Below are 17,502 nucleotides of genomic sequence, written 5' to 3' on the forward strand. Positions count from 1 at the left end.
AGATTCGGAGAAACCCTCCGCGACGATACCTCAGGGTCACCCGCCTCGCAAGGTGGTACGGCAGGGGGAGGCGTTCCGCTCTCCATCATCTCCGGAAGAAGATCCCCCGAAGACGAGCTCTGCTGAGAAGGGCTAAGGTCCGAGCTACAAGGTAAATTTTCGATTACTCTTCTCAGATATAACGCAAGGATTTCTCTCATTTCTTAAAAATAAAAACTCCTCTCTACATACGGCTCGGTGGAGGGCTGATCCCCTTGAGGGCATAATTCGGCTGAAGTATCCCCCAGCACAGGACCCTCTAACGAAGATTTCTTCCCCCGCTTTGAGGCCATGGTCTCCGGGTCGTCAGAGGCGGTCCTCTTCTTCCCCTGAGGAGAGGAATTTTCGATTCCTCCCTTCCGGACAACCTTCTTCGAGGAGGCTATAGCTTCCTTGTCCCCTCCCTCGCTTTCCTTCGAAGGCACAACCTCCAACATCCTGACTAGCACGGGATCCGGCATGGTCTCGGGGAGGGGGGCCGGACACCTGATTAGCTTTGCTTTCGCTATCCACTCCTGTTTAAAGGACAACTCTTTTAGGGGAAATTTTATGATAAATATACGGATAGCGAGTCCGGGCACAAGACTACTTACTTGAGTATCCGGACGATTGCAGCTCAGACCCTCGTCCTCCATAGAATCCGGACACACTTCTTGTGGTCCAAAGAACAATTTGTACATCTCCACGGGCGTCATGCCAAGAAAATGTTGGAGAACTCGTGGTCCCTCCGGGTTGAACTCCCACAGGCGGAGGGGGCGACGTTTGTAGGGCAAAACTCGGTGAATTAACATAACCTGCGTCACCACGACCGGACTGATGTCTCTTTCTAGGAGATCTCGGATGCGGCCCTGCAACAGGGGCACGTCCTTTGCCGACCCCCAGTCCAGCCCCTTATTGACCCATGATGCCAGTCGTGGCGGGGGACCCGAGCGGAAAGCAGGCAGCACCACCCACTTGGTGCTCCTGGGAGCTGTGATAAGCTAGACTCCCCTTGAAAAGAGCCCTCGGGCCATGGAGCACTAGCATTCTTGCTTATAAAAGCACCTCCGCACTCCGCGTGCCGTCCCTCGATCATCTTCGGCTCTACTTTGAAGGTCTTGAGCCATAGTCCAAAGTGAGGAGTAATACGGAGGAAGGCTTTGCACACGACGATGAATGAGGAAATATGGAGGATGGACTCTGAAGCTAAGTCGTGAAATTCCAGCCCATAATAAAACATGAGCCCCTCACGAAGGGATCCGTCGGGAAGCCTAGCCCGCGAAGGAAGTGAGACATGAACACCACACTCTCACCAGGCTTGGGAGTGGGAATGACCTGCCCTTGAGCAGGCAGCCTATGCCAGATCTCGCCAGTCAAGAACCTGGCCTCTCTCAACTTCAGCACGTCCTCCTCCGTGATGGAGGAGGGCATCCATCAGCCTCAAAGGTCGGAACCGGACATTGTCGAAGGTCCGAAGCGCCTGAAATCTGGAGCCTTGGGTGTTGGAACTCAAGGCGAAGGGCGAACTCGTTTGAGATTGAAAGTAAGGAGTAAGGCCTTGGTCTCTTTATAAGAGGTTGAATACCAAGGGCCCTCCCCGTGACCATTTGGGACTCGCCTTTGATCAAGATAACATACCAACGGGTACGGTTGGGTTAACCACGCCCGTATTGATGAGAATCCCGGAATAAGGGGACACGATCTCTGCTTTGACAAGACGTGCCAAGGAAACCGCCTCGCTAAACGCGCTGAGGTGGGACAGTAAAATGATTCAAATAAAGACTTGGCCGTGGTGTGATGTCACGCTACGGAATACGTCAGCAGATTAGATTTATGTAAATATTATTCTCTCTATGGCAATATGTGGAAACTTATTTTGCAGAGCCGGACACTACCTTTGTGTTCAAAATCTTCTATGAAGTACTTGGAGGAGGAACCCGCCTTGCAATGCCGAAGACAATCTGCGCGTCGGACTCGTCGTCATTGAAGCCTGGTTCAGGGGCTACTGAGGGAGTCCTGGATTAGGGGGTGTCTGGATAGCCGGACTATACCTTCGGCTGGACTCCTGGACTATGAAGATACAAGATTGAAGACTTCGTCCCGTGTTCGGAAGGGACTTTCCTTGGCATGGAAGGCAAGCTTGGCGATACGGATATGTGGATCTCCTACCATTGTAACCGACTCTATGTAACCCTATCCCTCTCCGGTGTCTATATAAACCGGAGGGTTTTAGTCCATAGGAAAAACAATCATACCATAGGCTAGCTTCTAGGGTTTAGCCTCTCTGATCTCGCGGTAGATCTACTCTTGTACTACCCATATCATCAATATTAATCAAGAAGGACGTAGGGTTTTACCTCCATCAAGAGGGCCCGAACCTGGGTAAAACATTGTGTCCCCTGCCTCCTGTTACCATCCGCCTAGACGCATAGTTTGGGACCCCCTACCCGAGATCCGCCGGTTTTGACACCGATAGTTAGGTTTACCTTAATACTTCTGTTGTAGTTGCGAATGCTTGCAATAGGAGTTAATCATAAGTGGGATGCTTGTCCAAGGAAGGACAGTCCCAAGCACCGGTCCACCCACATATCAAATTATCAAAGTACCGAACACGAATCATATGAGCGTGATGAAAACTAGCTTGACAATAATTCCCATGTGTCCTCAGGAGCGCTTTACTTTATATAAGAGTTTGTCCAGGCTTGTCCCTTGCTACAAAAAGGATTGGGTCATCTTGCTACACCTTATTTACTTTTATTACTTGTTCCCGTTACAAATTACCTTATCACAAAACTATCTGTTACCGATAATTTCAGTGCTTGCAGAGAATACCTTGCTGAAAACCACTTATCATTTCCTTCTGCTCCTCGTTGGGTTCGACACTCTTAATTATCAAAAAGGCTATGATAGATCCCCTACAATTGTGGGTCATCAAGACTATTTTCTGGTGCCGTTGCCGGGGAGTGAAGCGGCTTTGGTAGGTGGAATTTGGTAAGGAAAAATTTATATAGTGTGCTTAAATTTACTGTCACTTGTTACTATGGAAAGTAATCCTCTGAGGGGCTTGTTTGGGGTATCTTCACCCCGACCAATAGAGCAAAGAGTTGCTCCTCAACCTACTGAACCTACTGAAAATGAAAATTTATATAGTGTGCTTAAATTTACTGTCACTTGTTACTATGGAACATAATCCTTTGAGGGGCTTGTTCGGGGTATCTTCACCCCGACCAGTAGAGCAAAGAGTTTCTCCTCAACCTATTGAACCTACTGAAAATTTTACTTTGAAATTCCTTTGGGTATGATTGAGAGACTGCTAGCTAATCCTTTCACAGGTGATGGAACATTACATCCCGATTTGCACCTAATTTATGTGGATGAAGTTTGTGGATTATTTAAGCTTGCAGGTATGCCCGAGGATGTTATCAAGAAGAAGGTATTCCCTTTATCTTTGAAAGGAGATGCATTTACATGGCTTAGGCTATGTGATGATATTGGATCATGGAACTACCAACGATTGAAATTTGGAATTTCAGCACAAGTTTTATCCTATGCATCTTGTTCATCGTGATCGTAATTATATATATAATTTTTGGCCTCGCGAAGGATAAAGCATCGCTCAATCTTGGGGGAGGCTTAAGTAAATGTTATATTCATGCCCCAATCATGAGCTCTCAAAAGAAATGATTATTCAAAAAAAAATTATGCTCGGCTTTCTCTCAGTAATCGATCCATGCTCGATACTTCTTGTACTGGATCTTTTATGATGAAAACTATTGAATTCAAATGGGATTTATTGGAAAGAATTAAACACAAATCTGAAGATTGGGACCTCGATGAAGGTAAGGAGTCATGTATAACACCTAAGTTTGATTGTGTTAAAACTTTTATGGATACTGATGCTTTCCGTGAATTTGGCACTAAATATGGACTTGACTCTGAGATAGTAGCTTCTTTCTGTGAATCCTTTTCTACTCATGTTGATCTCCCTAAGGAGAAGTGGTTTTAATATAATCCTCCCATTGAAGTAAAAGTAGTTGCACCTATTAAAGTTGAATAAAATACTATTACTTATAATGATCCTGTTGTTCCTACTGCTTATATTGAGAAACTACCTTTCCCTGTTAGAATAAAGGATCATGCTAAAGCTTCAACTGTGGTCAACAAAAGTAATATTAAGACACCCAAACCCACTGAGCTAATTAAAGTTGAACCTAGTGTTGCTATGGTTAAAGATCTCTTGGCCGATAATATTGATGGGCATGTTATTTACTTCTGCAATGAATCTGCTAGAATTTCTAGACCTGATACTAAAAATAAACATAGACCTGTTGTAGGCATGCCTGTTATTTCTATTAAAATAGGAGATCATTGCTATCATGGCTTATGTGATATGGGTGCTAGTGCAAGTGCAATACCTCATTCCTTATACAAAGAAATTATGCATGATATTGCACCTGCTGAGATAGAAGAGATTGATGTTACAATTAAGCTTGCCAATAGAGATACTATTTCACCAGTTGGGATTGTTAGAGATGTTGAAGTCTTGTGTGGGAAAGTTAAATACCCTACTGATTTTCTTGTTCTTGGTCCCCACAAGATGCATTTTGTCCCATTATATTTGGTAGACCCTTCTTGAATACTGTTAATGCTAAGATAGACTGCAATAAAGATATCGTTTCTATTGGTTTGGGGGATATGTCTCATGAGTTTAATTTGCCAAATTTCATAGACAACCCCATGGTAAAGAATTGCCTAGTAAAGATGAAATTATTGATCTTGCTTCTATTGCTGTGTCTCCTACTGATCCTTTAGAACAATATTTGCTAGACTATGAAAATGATATGTTTATGAATGAAAGAAGGGAAATAGATGAAGTATTCTTTAAACAAGGACCTATTTTGAAACACAACTTGCCTATTGAAATCCTAGGGGATCCTCCTCCACCCAAGGGTGACCCCATGTTTGAGCTTAAACCTTTACCTGATACTCTTAAATATGCTTATCTTGATGAGAAAGAGATATATCCTGTTATTATTAGTGCTAACCTTTCAAAGCATGAAGAAAAGAAATTATTGAAAACTCTGAAGAAGCATCGTGTTGCTATTGGATATACTCTTGATGATCTTAAGGGCATTAGTCCCACTCTATGCCAGCACAAAATAAAACTGGAGTAAGATGCTAAACCGGTTGTTCATCACCAATGATGGTTAAATCCTAAGATGAAAGAAGTGATAAGAAAAGAAATACTAAAGCTTCTGCAGGCAGGTATAATTTATCCCGTTGCTGATAGTCAGTGGGTAAGTCCTATCCATTGTGTCCCTAAGAAGGGAGGTATTACTGCTGTTCCTAATAATAAAGATGAATTGATCCCACAAAGAATTGTTACAGGTTATAGAATGGTAATTGATTTCCGCAAATTAAATAAAGCTACTAAAAAGAATCATTATCCTTTACCTTTTATTGATCAAATGCTAGAAAGATTATCCAAGCATACACATTTTTGCTTTCTAGATAGTTATTCTGGTTTCTCTCAAATACCTGTGTCAAAAGAGGATCAAGAAAAGACAACTTTTACTTGCCCTTTCGGTACCTTTGCTTATAGACGTATGCCTTTTGGTTTATGTAATGCACCTGCTACCTTTCAAAGATGTATGACTGCTATATTCTCTGACTTTTGTGAAAAGATTGTTGAGGTTTTCATGGATGATTTCTCCATTTACAGAACTTCTTTTGATGATTTCTTAAGCAACCTTGATCGAGTTTTACAGATATGTGAAGAAACTAATCTTGTTTTGAATTGGGAGAAGTTCCACTTTATGGTTAATGTAGGTATTTTCTTGGGGCATAAAATTTCTGAAAGAGGTATTGAAGTTGATAAAGCTAAAGTTGATGCTATTGAAAAGATGTCGTGTCCCAAGGACAATAAAGCTATAAGAAGTTTCCTTGGTCATGCCAGTTTTTATAGGAGGTTCATTAAGGACTTTTCTAAAATTCCTCGGCCTTTGACTAGTCTCTTACAAAAAGATGTTCCTTTTGTTTTTCATGATGATTGTGTAGAACCATTTGAAATACTTAAGAAAGCCTTGATTTCTGCACCTATTGTTCAGCCTCCTGATTGGAATTTTCGATTTGAAATCATGTGTGATGCTAGTGATTATGCTGTAGGGGCTGTTCTAGGACAAAGAGTTGATAAGAAATTAAATGGTATCCAATCTGCTAGTAAAACTCTAGACAGTGCCCAGAGGAATTATGCTACTACTGAAAAAGAATTTTTTAGCAGTTGTATTTGCTTGTGATAAGTTCAGACCTTATATAGTTGATTCTAAAGTAACTGTTCAAACTGATCATGCTGCTATTCTAAAGTAACCTAGACTTATTAGATGGGTTCTCTTGCTACAAGAATTTGATTTGCATATTATTGATAGAAAGGGAGCTAGGAACCCCGTTGCAGACAACATGTCTAGGTTAGAGAATGTTCTTAATGACCCACTACCTATTGATGATAGCTTTCCTGATGGACAATTAGCTATCATAAATGCTTCTCGTACTGCTCCATGGTATGTTGATTATGCTAATTATATTGTTGCTAAATTTATACCACCTAGTTTCACATACTAGCAAAAGAAAAAGTTCTTCTATGATTTAAGGCATTACTTTTGGGATGACCCACACCTTTATAAAGAAGGAGTTGATGGTGTTATTAGACGTTGTGTACCTGAGCATGAACATGAACAAATCCTACGCAAGTGTCACTCCGAGGCTTATGGAGGACACCATGTTGGAGGCAGAACTGCACATAAGGTATTGCAATCCGGTTTTTATTGGCCTACTCTCTTCAAGGATGCCCGTAAGTTTGTCCTATCCTGTGATGAATGTCAAAGAATTGGTAACATTAGTAGACGTCAGTAAATGCCTATGAATTATTCACTTGTTATTGAACCACTTGATGTTTAGGGTTTTGATTATATGGGACTGTTTCCTTCCTCTAATGGGTATACACATATTTTAGTTGATGTTGATTACGTTACTAAGTGGGTAGAAGCTATTCCAACTAGTAGTGCTGATCATAACACATCAATTAAGATGCTTAAAGAAGTTATTTTTTCCGAGGTTTGGAGTCCCTAGATACTTAATGACTGATGGTGGTTCACATTTTATTCATGGTGCTTTTTGTAAAATGCTTGCTAAGTATGATGTTAATCATAGAATTGCATCTCCTTATCACCCACAATCTAATGGTCAAGTAGAATTGAGTAATAGAGAGCTTAAATTAATTTTGCAAAAGACTGTTAATAGATCTAGAAAGAATTGGTCCAAGAAACTTGATGATGCATTATGGGCTTATAGAACTGCATATAAGAATCCTATGGGTATGTCACCGTATAAAATGGTTTATGGTAAAGCATGTCACTTACCTCTTGAACTAGAACATAAGGCATATTGGTCCATTAAAGAGCTCAATTATGATTTCAAACTTGCCGGTGAGAAGAGGCTTTTTGACATTAGCTCACTTGATGAATGGAGAACCCGGGCTTATGAGAATGCCAAACTGTTTAAAGAAAAAGTTAACAGATGGCATGACAAAAGGATACAAAAACGTAAGTTTAATGTAGGTGACTATGTATTGTTATACAACTCTCGTTTAAGACTTTTTGCAGGCAAACTTCTCTCTAAATGTGTCTATCGTTCCGGTGCCATAAAAACCAACAACTTTGAAGGCACAAATCCGAGGGTGGTGAACGGTCAAAGAATCAAACATTATATCTTAGGTAATCCCATATATGTTGAAACTAATGTTATTGAAACCGTAACCCCGGAGGAATACATAAGGGACACTTTCCAGAATGTTTCAGACTCCGAAAAGGAATAGGTATGTGGTACGGTAAGTAAACCGACTCCAAAATAGTTCTAACGACAATTTTTCTCTGTTTTGGAATACTTAAGAAAATAGGAAAATAAGAAGCAGTCCGGGAAGGACATGAGGCGTCCACGAGGGTGGAGGGCGTGCCCTACCCCCTAGGCACGCCCCCCTGCCTCATGGGCACCTCGTGTGCTCTCCGGACTCCGTTTTCTTGCATCATACCTTTTTTGTTCGGTAAAAGTTCATTATATAATATCCCGAAGGTTTTGACCACCGTATCACGCAAATATCTTCTGTCTTTGTTTCGAGCTGTTTTTCTGATAGATCTTGATCGCCATGGCATCTTAAAGTGCCAGGAGATGGTGGAACATGGACTCGACTCCAATCATATAATGATCATGGAGTTCACCAACAACCACAAGCTGGATGACAAGAACATTGGGGAGGCCATCTTCAAGCTTCACGAGAAAATCGAGCGCCTCCAAGCCTAGATCTATGACCTGCAAAACCAAAACTATGAGTATGAATTTAGATTCAAGAGGATGAGTTTGGCTGCAGATTTGAGGATCCCGGAGACTCGATCATCCTTCTATGATGGTGAGCCTATGCCTTGGAATATGGACGACAAGCCTACATCATCATCAACTCCATCATCACCACCTCCGAGGAAGGAAACATAAACACATGGGTATGGGCACTCCCCATGGCAACTGCCAAGCTTGGGGGAGTGCCCCAGTAGCGTATCACCATCACTTCTATCTTTACCGCTTTTATTAGTTCGATCCTTTTGGTAATATCTTGATCTAGTAGAATAAAGTTTTAGTATGATCTAGTTTTGAGTTTTGCTTTATGATCCTTCTATGTAATCGAGTCCGTGAGCTATATATAATAAAGATTAGTGTTGAGTCAAGGGCTTGATTATCTTACTATGATCTTGAGGGAATAGAATAAAAGAGAAGAAATAAAAAGAAATAAAGAGATCATATGGATCTTATGGAGAGTAATGACTTCACATATAGATAGTATGATGAATAAAAGTTGTTGAGAGTTGACAAACATAGTTTTGGTCATCGTTGCAATTAATATGAAGTAATAAGGAAAGAGAGGTTTTCACATATAAATATACTATCTTGGACATCTTTTATGATTGTGAGCACTCATTAAAATATGACATGCTAAAGAGTTGACGTTGGACAAGGAAGACAACATAATGGGTTATGTTTTCTTACATCTGAAATAAATTATATTGTCATGGATCATCCAACATGTTGAGCTTGCCTTTCCCTCTCATGCTAGACAAATTCGTTGCACCAAGTAGGGATACTACTTGTGCTTCAAAATATCCTTAAACGTAGTTTTTCCATGAGAGTCCACCATATCTACCTATGGATTGAGTAAGATCCTTCAAGTGAGTTGTCATCATTGCAAGCAATAAAAATTTGCGTTCTAAATATGTATGATTTATTAGTGCGGAGAAAATAAGCTTTATACGATCTTGTGATGTGGAAGAAATAAAAGCGACGGACTGCATAATAAAGGTCCATATCACAAGTGGCAATATAAAGTGACGTTCTTTTGCATTAAGATTTTGTGCATCAAACCATAAAAGCACATGACAACCTCTGCTTCCCTCTACGAAGGGCCTATCTTTTATTCTTGTCTTATACTTCATGCAAGAGTCACTGTGATCTTCACCTTTCCTTTTTACATTTTATCCTTTGGCAAGCACAATGTGTTGGAAAGATCCAAGTATATATAGCTAATTGGATGTGAGTTTTCATGAACTATTATTGTTGACATTACCCTTGAGGTAAAAATTTGGGAGGCAAAACTATAAGCCCCTATCTTTCTCTGTGTCCGATTAAAACTTCACAACCATAAATATCGCGTGAGTGTTAGCAATTGTGAAAGACTAAATGATGGTTGAGTATGTGGACTTGCCGAGAAGCTCTTATATTGACTCTTTCCTATGTTATGATAAATTGCAATTGCTTCAATGACTGAGATTATAGTTTGTTAGTTTTCAATGAAGTTTCTGATTCATACTTGAGTATGTGAATGAATTGTTACTTTAGTATAATAGATCATATGACAATATATATATATATATATAGTTGCTGTTCTAAGAATGATCATGATGCCCTCATGTCCGTATTTTATTTTATTGACACCTCTATCTCCAAACATGTGGACATATTTTTCGATTTCGGCTTTCGCTTGAGGACAAGCGAGGTCTAAGCTTGGAGGAGTTGATACATCCATTTTGCATCATGCTTTATCAATATTTATTGCATTATGGTTTGTTATTACACATTATGTCACAATACTTATGCATTTTCTCTCTTGTTTTACAAGGTTTACATGAAGAGGGGGAATGCCGGCAGCTGTAATTCTAGGCTGAAAAAGGAGAAAATATTAGAGAACTATTTTGCACATCTTCAAAAGTCCTGAAACTCCACGGGAATTCTTTCCATAATATATAAAAATATTGGGCAAAAGAATTACCAGAGGGGGGCCACCCACCGTCCACGAGGGTGGGGGCGCGCCCTACCGCCCTGGGCGCGCCCCCTGCCTCGTGGGCCCCCTGGTGGCCCTCTGATGCCCATCTTTGGCTATATGGAGTCTTTCATCGAGGAAAAAATCATAAGCAAGATTTCAGGACGAAACTCCGCCGCCACGAGGCGGAACCTTGGCGAAACCAATCCAGGGCTCCGGCGGATCTGTTCTGCTGGGGAAACTTCCCTCCGGGAGGGGGAAATCATCACCACCACCATCACCAACGATCCTCTCATCATGAGGGGGTCAATCTCCATCAACACCTTCACCAGCACCATCTCATCTTAAACCCTAGTTCATCTCTTGTATCCAATCTTTGTCCCAAAGCCTCAGATTGGTACCTGTGGGTTGCTAGTAGTGTTGATTACTCCTTGTAGTTGATGCTAGTTGGTTTACTTGGTGGAAGATCATATGTTCAGATCCATTATGCATATTAATACCCCTCTGATTATGAACATGAATATGATTTGTGATTAGTTACGTTTGTTCCTGAGGACACGGGAGAAGTCTTGCTATAAGTAGTCATGTGAATTTGGAATTCGTTCGATATTTTGATGAGATGTATGTTGTGATCCCTCTAGTGGTGTCATGTGAACGTCGACTACATGAAACTTCACTATTATTTGGGCCTAGAGGAAGGCATTGGGAAGTAATAAGTAGATGATGGGTTGCTAGAGTGACAGAAGCTTAAACCCTAGTTTATGCATTGTTTCGTAAGGGGCTGATTTGGATCCATATGTTTCATGTTATGGTTAGGTTTACCTTAATACGTCTGTTGTAGTTGCGGATGCTTGCAATAGGGGTTAATCATAAGTGGGATGCTTGTCCAAGGAAGGACAGTACCCAAGCACCGGTCCACCCACATATCAAATTATCAAAGTACCGAACGCGAATCATATGAGCGTGATGAAAACTAGCTTGACAATAATTCCCATGTGTCCTCGGGAGCGCTTTCCTTTATATAAGAGTTTGTCCTGGCTTGTCCTTTGCTACAAAAAGGATTGGGCCATCTTGCTGCACCTTATTTACTTTTATTACTTGTTACCCATTACAAATTACCTTATCACAAAACTATCTGTTACCGATAATTTCAGTGCTTGCACAGAATACATTGCTGAAAACCACTTATCATTTCTTTCTGCTCCTCATTGGGTTCGACAATCTTACTTATCGAAAAGGCTACGATAGATCCCCTACACTTGTGGGTCATCAACAACTGTTAATCCATAGAGATTGTCATCAATTACCAAAACCAAACATGGGGGCACCGCATGTTCTTTCAATCTCCCCCATTTTGGTAATTGATGACAATCACTTTCAAGAGAGTTTATACAAGGAATTACGCATCACCATGCAATCCAACAACCAATGATGCATGTGTATGAGATGCAAATGCTTAGGAACAAAATGAAAGCAAGAAGAAATAACTCTGTAAAATTCTCCACAAAACTCTCTGAAACTTCTCCCCCATTGGCATCGATTGCCAAAATGGGCGAAAAACTTAGAAGGCCAAAGTAATATGTGTTCCTCCATAATTTATGTATTTCTCAATGCAATACACATATCCATATAAAAATACTTGGAGGAAGACAAACTAAATTGAGGAGCCAAAGATTGCAAAAGGATGATATGCCACAAAGACATAAAAAGAGAGAAAACAAGCAATCAAGTAATCAAAAGATACCAATTGAAACAAGCAATCAAAAGATACAGATTGAACCAACTAAACTAATGATCCTACGAGCCACATGAAAAAAAGATATTATGATAAGAGCAAAGAAGTGTTATATATAAACTAGAGAAGCTCCCCATGATTTGTGCATTATTTAGTTTATTTGCATTAGGATACCAAGTGCAAAAAAGGATCATTACTCCCCCAAAATCAGTAGAAACTTATAACAAGTGCAAGTGGGCTAAGAACAGAGACAAGGCATAGCTCTTGTAACAAGCACATGGTTGAGCAACATGTAAAAGAGGCAACTTAGGAATGTGCTACTACCTCTTGAGCATCCATTGGTTTTCCCCTGAACAGGAAAGGGTGATGTAGCAAAGTAGCGTAAGTATTTCCCTCAGTTTTTGAGAACCAGGGTGTCAATCCAGTAGGAGACAACGCACAAGTCACCTAGTACCTGCACAAACAATCAAGAACCTCGCAACCAACGCGATAAAGGGGTTGTCAATCCCTTCACGGTCACTTGCGAAAGTGAGATCTGATAGAGATAGTAAGATAAATATTTTTGGTATTTTGTTGTATAGATTGGAAAGTAAAGATTGCAAAATAGTAAACGAGATGCGATAATAGAAGCGATGCAATATAATAAGAAAGAGACCCGGGGGCCATAGGTTTCACTAGTGGCTTCTCTCATGATAGCAGATTTTATGGTGGGTAAACAAATTACTGTCGAGTAATTGATAGAAAAGTTAATAGTTATGAAGATATCTAAGGCAATGATCATGAATATAGGCATCACGTTCATGTCAAGTAGATCGAAACGATTCTGCATCTACTACTATTACTCCACACATCGACCGCTATCCAGCATGCATATAGAGTATTAAGTTCATAAGAACAGAGTAACGCATTAAGCAAGATGACATGATGTAGAGGGATAAACTCAAGCAATATGACATAAACCCCATCTTTTTATCCTCGACGGCAACAATACAATACGTGCCTTGCTGCCCCTATTGTCACTAGGAAAGGACACCACAATATTGAACCCAAAGCTAAGCACTTCTCCCATTGCAAGAAAGATCAATCTAGTAGGCCAAACTAAACTGATAATTCGAAGAGACTTGCAAAGATATCAAATCATGCATATAAGAATTCAGAGAAGAACCAAATAATATTCATATATAATCAAGTTCATAAACTCACAATTCATCGAATCTCCACAACACACCGCAAAAGAACATCGAGGAGAACTTTGTGTTGGAAATATGCCCTAGAGGCAATAATAAATTAGTTATTATTATATTTCCTTGTTCATGATAATCGTTTATTATCCATGCTAGAATTGTATTGATAGGAACTCAAATACATGTGTGGATACATAGACAACACCATGTCCCTAGTAAGCCTCTAGTTGACTAGCTCGTTGATCAATAGATGGTTACGGTTTCCTGACCATGGACATTGGATGTCGTTGATAACGGGATCACATCATTAGGAGAATGATGTGATGGACAAGACCCAATCCTAAGCCTAGCACAAGATCACGTAGTTTGTATGCTAAAGCTTTTCTAATGTCAAGTATCATTTCCTTAGACCATGAGATTGTGCAACTCCCGGATACCGTAGGAATAATTTGGGTGTGCCAAACGTCACAACGTAACTAGGTGGCTATAAAGGTACACTACAGGTATCTCCGAAAGTGTCTGTTGGGTTGGCATGAATCGAGACTGGGATTTGTCACTCCATGTAAACGGAGAGGTATCTCTGGGCCCACTCGGTAGGACATCATCATAATGTGCACAATGTGACCAAGGAGTTGATCACGGGATGATGTGTTACGGAACGAGTAAAGAGACTTGCCGGTAACGAGATTGAACAAGGTATCAGGATACCGACGATCGAATCTCGGGCAAGTATCGTACCGATAGACAAAGGGAATTGTATACGGGATTGATTAAGTCCTTGACATCATGGTTCATCCGATGAGATCATCGTGGAACATGTGGGAGCCAACATGGGTATCCAGATCCCGCTGTTGGTTATTGACCAAAGAGTTATCTCGGTCATGTCTGCATGGTTCCCGAACCCGTAGGGTCTACACACTTAAGGTTCGATGACGCTAGGGTTATAGGGAATAGATATACTTGACATGAACCCTAGGTGGGGGCGCAGCCCCTCCCCTCCCCCTATATATACTTGAGGTTTGGGCTGCCCAAGACACACGAGTTCCTCTCCTTCTTGGCGCAGCCCTACCCCTCTCCCTCCTCGTCTCTTGCGGTGCTTGGCGAAGCCCTGCTGGAGTACCACGCTCCTCCACCACCACCACGCTGTCGTGCTGCTGCTAGATGGAGTCTTCCTCAACTTCTCCTTCTCTCCTTGCTGGATCAAGGCATGGGAGACGTCACCGGGCTGTACGTGTGTTGAACGCGGAGGTGCCGTCCGTTCGGCACTAGGATCTCCGGTGATTTGGATCACGACGAGTACGACTCCTTCAACCCCATTCTCTTGAACGCTTCCGCTTAGCAATCTACAAGGGTATGTAGATGCACTCTCCTTCCCCTTGTTGCTGGTCTCTCCATAGATAGATCTTGGTGACACGTAAGAAAATTTTGAATTTCTGCTACGTTCCCCAACAGTGGCATCATGAGCTAGGTCTATGCGTAGTTTCTATGCACGAGTAGAACACAAAGTAGTTGTGGGCGTTGATTTTGTTCAATATGCTTACCGTTACTAGTCCAATCTTGATTCGGCGGCATTGTGGGATGAAGCGGCCTGGACCGACCTTACACATACTCTTACGTGAGACTGGTTCCACCGACTGACATGCACTAGTTTCATAAGGTGGCTAGCGGGTGTCTGTCTCTCCCACTTTAGTCGGATCGGATTCGATGAAAAGGGTCCTTATGAAGGGTAAATAGCAATTGGCATATCATGTTGTGGTTTTTGCGTAGGTAAGAAACGTTCTTGCTAGAAACCCATAGCAGCCACGTAAAACATGCAAACAACAATTAGAGGACGTCTAACTTGTTTTTGCTGGGTATGCTATGTGATGTGATATGGCCAAGAAGAATGTGATGAATGATATGTGATGTATGAGATTGATCATGTTCTTGTAATAGGAATCACGACTTGCATGTCGATGAGTATGACAACCGGCAGGAGCAATAGGAGTTGTCTTTATTTATTGTATGACCTGCGTGTCATTGAACAATGCCATGTAATTACTTTACTTTATTGCTAACCGGTAGCCATAGTAGTAGAAGTAATAAGTTGGCGAGACAACTTCATGGAGACACAATGATGGAGATCATGATGATGGAGATCATGGTGTCATGCCGGTGACGATGATGATCATGGAGCCCCGAAGATGGAGATCAAAAGGAGCAATATGATATTGGCCATATCATGTCACTATTTGATTGCATGTGATGTTTATCATGTTTATACATCTTATTTGCTTAGAACGACGGTAGTAAATAAGATGATCCCTCATTAAAATTTCAAGAAAGTGTTCCCCCTAACTGTGCACCGTTGCGAAAGTTCGTCGTTTCGAAGCACCATGTGATGATCAGGTGTGATAGATTCTTACATTCGAATACAATGGGTGTTGATGAGCCTAGCATGTACAGACATGGGCTCGGAACACATGCGAAACACTTAGGTTAACTTGACGGGCCTAGCATGTACAGACATGGCCTCGGAACACAAGAGACCGAAAGGTCGAGCATGAGTCATATGGTAGATACGATCAACATGAAGATGTTCACCGATGATGACTAGTCCGTCTCACATGATGATCGGACACGGACTAGTTGACTCGGATCATGTAATCACTTAGATGACTAGAGGGATGTCTATCTGAGTGGGAGTTCATAAGATGAACTTAATTATCCTGAACATAGTCAAAAGGTCTTCGCAAATTATGTCATAGCTCGCGCTTCAGTTCTACTGTTTAGATATGTTCCTAGAGAAAATTTAGTTGAAAGTTGATAGTAGCAATTATGCGGACTAGGTCTGTAAACTAAGAATTGTCCTCATTGCTTCATAGAAGGCTTATGTCCTTAATGCACCGCTCAGTGTGCTGAACCTCGAACGTCGTCTGTGGATGTTGCGAACATCTGACATACACATTTTGATAACTACGTGATAGTTCAGAGTTGAGGCACCGAAGACGTTTTGAAACGTCGCGAAACATATGAGATGTTTCAAGGGCTGAAATTGGGATTTCAGGCTCGTGCCCACGTCAAGAGGTATAAGACCTCCGACGATTTTCTTAGCCCGCAAACTAAGAGAGAAAAGCTCAATTGTTGAGCTTGTGCTCAGATTGTTGGAGTACAACAATCATTTGAATCGAGTGGGAGTTGATCTTCCAGATGAATAGTGATGTTTCTCCGAAGTCATTACCACCAAGCTGCTAGAGCTTCGTGATGAACTATGATATATCAGGGACATATATGATGATCCTTGAGATATTCGCGATGTTTGACACCACAAAAGTAGAAATCAAGAAGGAGCATCAATTGTTGATGGTTGGTGAAACCACTAGTTTCAAGAAGGGCAAGGGCAAGAAGGGATACTTCATGAAACGGCAAGTCAGCTGCTGCTCTAGTGAAGAAACCCAAGGTTGAACCCAAACCCGAGACTAAGTGCTTCTGTAATAAGGGGAACAACCACTGGAGCAGAATTGCCCTAGATACTTGGTAGATGAGAAGGCTGGCAAGGTCGATAGAAGTATATTGGATATACATTGTGTTAATGTGTACTTTACTAGTAGTCCTAGTAGCACCATGGTATTAGATACCGGTTCGGTTGCTAAATGTTAGTAAACTCAAAATAAAAGGCTGCGGAGTAAACGGAGACTAGCTAAAGGTGAGCTGGCAATATGTGTTGGAAGTTTTTCCAAGCTTGATGTGATCAAGCATCGCACGCTCCCTCTACCATCGAGATTGGTGTTTGCGTTGAGCATAGACATGATTGGATTATGTCTATCGCAATACGGTTATTCATTTAAGGAGAATAATGGTTACTCTGTTTATTTGAATAATACCTTCAATGGTCTTGCACCTAAAATGAATGGTTTATTGAATCTCGATCGTAGTGATACACATGTTCATGCCAAAAAAGATATAAGATAGTAATGATAGAACCACCTACTTGTGGCACTGCCACGTAAGTCATATCGGTATAAAACGCATGAAGAAGCTCCATGTTGATGGATCTTTGGGCTCACTCGTTTTTGAAAAGTTTGAGACATGCGAACCATGTTTATTGGTGTATATGCATGAACAAACTCCGTGCAAATGGACCGTTTGGACTCACTTGATTTTGAATCACTTGAGACATGCAAATCATACCACATGGGCAAGATGACTGAAAGCCTCGTTTTCAGTAA

General features: G+C 41.2%; 1 pseudogene; it reads left to right on the plus strand.

The window, feature by feature from the left end:
* LOC123058343 (uncharacterized) overlaps positions 1–17,502 on the plus strand; it is an 85,583-nt pseudogene that overhangs the window by 48,206 nt on the left and 19,875 nt on the right.

This window comes from Triticum aestivum, chromosome 3A (assembly GCF_018294505.1).
Source record: "Triticum aestivum cultivar Chinese Spring chromosome 3A, IWGSC CS RefSeq v2.1, whole genome shotgun sequence".
Taxonomy (NCBI): Eukaryota; Viridiplantae; Streptophyta; class Magnoliopsida; order Poales; family Poaceae; genus Triticum; species Triticum aestivum.